The 1,603-nt window shown below is 42.2% G+C and overlaps 1 pseudogene; it reads left to right on the top strand.

Moving 5' to 3' along the window:
• Window positions 1-817: 817 nt before the first annotated feature.
• LOC109690393 (nascent polypeptide-associated complex subunit alpha pseudogene) lies at window positions 818-1,379 on the top strand (annotated as a pseudogene).
• The last annotated feature ends 224 nt before the right edge of the window (window positions 1,380-1,603 follow it).

Below are 1,603 nucleotides of genomic sequence, written 5' to 3'. Positions count from 1 at the left end.
ACACTGATTCGATCTTGCTTTGGAAACTGTGTTAGTTAGCTACCATTCCATAACAAGCTACTCAAAACTTGACAGCTCAAAACACCAACTGTTCATTACCTCCCACAGTAAGTGATGGTCAGGAATCCAGGAGAGGTGTCCCTGAGAGCTCTGGCTCAAGGGCCTCTTCCTGTCTGCAGTCCAGTTGTCAGCCAGGGCCACATCTTCTGAGGGCCTGATTCTGAGGGGTCTCCTGGACCATGGCTCCCTCATCTGGTGGTTAGAAGAGGTCTCAACATGTTGCTGGCTGGTCCCATGAGGCCTCCACCCAGGTCAGAGCCCATCCGCCTCATCCCATCAGGGAGAGGCCAGTCAGCAGGTCCCAGCCACACTCTAGAAGAGGGAATTAAGTCCACCTCCACAGGAGAGAAACAGCAAGAGTTTGCATGTTGTTTCAGGATCATGTAAGTCAAATGGTGTTTTATCTAATCATTTTTGCTTATTGCTTTAAATTTTTGTAAAGTAATGATTAAAAGTTTTACAGAAAGAAGATACAACACTATGGCTGAGTCTTTCTTGCAAACACCTTTAGTAATAAAGTCCTCTTCAATTAGTTGCAACTATGTTCAGAACATACAGTAATTAGATGAAACATATCTAACACTTCAGTGCAGTCACAATAGGTTTTTTAATTATTACTATGTTTTTCCTAGGAACTTTCAAATATTCTTTAAGAATGCCAAAATTCCTTCGTCTGTGCCAGGCTTCTTTCTGCAACAGGCATACTTTGACTAACTCTCTTTCTACCTCCATCTTGGGTCTTCATACTCAGCACAAAATGCCTGGTGAAGCCACAGAAACTGTCACTGCTATAGAGACAGAGTTGCCACAACTTCAGGCTGAGACAGGGTCTGGAATAGAATGTGACAGTGATGAATCAGTACCAAAGCTCAAGAAAGAAGATTCCACACAAGCAAACCACACAATAACCCCAGGTGGTTGCAGCAGCCCCTGAAATCAATGAAGCACCATTCAGTAAAGCAAAACAGACTCAGAGTGAAAAGGTGCCACAGAAGGTGATGTCCAAACTGGGTCTTCAGCTGGTTATAGGGGTTGCTAGAGTCACTATCCAGAAATCATCATCAAATCAGATGTCTACAAGAGCCAGCTTCAAATACCTACATTGTTTTGGAGGAGCCAAAATTGAGGATTTATCTCAGCAACCACAGTTAGCAGTTGCTGAGAAATTCAAGGTGAGCTGTTTCAAACACTCAAGAAAACAGGGTCCAACTGTACAAGAGGAGAATGAAGAGGAAGAGATTGATGAAACAGGTGTGGAAGTTAAGGACACAGAATCGGTCATGTCACAAGCAAACATGTGGAAAGCAAAGGCAGTGTGAGTCCTGAAGAATAACAGTAAATGCTATTATGGAGTTAACAATGTAACTATCTGAAAGTGAGGCCCTTTTCCCTCTAGTATTTCAAGACAGTAACTGCAGCTGGGTTTGAAATTTATACAGTTTCTATAATTAATAAAGTTATGGCTTCTTGTTGGATGAGAAAAAAAGAATGCCAATTTTCTTACTCAGACATCATCTTCAAAAATACTTGAGCTGGGTGTGAT

This window comes from Castor canadensis, chromosome 8 (genome assembly GCF_047511655.1).
Source record: "Castor canadensis chromosome 8, mCasCan1.hap1v2, whole genome shotgun sequence".
NCBI lineage: Eukaryota > Metazoa > Chordata > Mammalia > Rodentia > Castoridae > Castor > Castor canadensis.
Note: the sequence above shows the minus strand (reverse complement) of the source record. Positions and strands in the feature narration are given on the sequence as shown.